This window comes from Hevea brasiliensis, chromosome 16 (genome assembly GCF_030052815.1).
Source record: "Hevea brasiliensis isolate MT/VB/25A 57/8 chromosome 16, ASM3005281v1, whole genome shotgun sequence".
Lineage (NCBI taxonomy): Eukaryota > Viridiplantae > Streptophyta > Magnoliopsida > Malpighiales > Euphorbiaceae > Hevea > Hevea brasiliensis.
In genome coordinates, this window is record NC_079508.1 from 31,918,488 (window position 1) to 31,918,832 (window position 345).

The following is a 345-nucleotide window of genomic DNA, read 5'->3' on the forward strand; positions in this document are numbered from 1 at the left end:
TCCATATCCCACATCAATGGGATATGATACTCTTTTCTGTTTAAACTTGCGACGCCCACATTACTCATATCACTTATGCTTACGATTATCATTAAGTTCTTTAATTTAGGTATATTTCAGACAGCTCATCTCATCTCTAGTCACAGATAATTACTATTTCCTCATAGGCCTACAAGGTTTGTATAATTTTCTAACTCATTTATTTTTAATAATTGGGTAGGAAGTCTACAAACTCTCCTTATTACACATGGTGAGATATGACAACTATGAAATTTAAATAAAAGTACATCTTATCAACGCCATGAATGTATGCATCCCACCAATCTAATAACCACACTTCTAAAA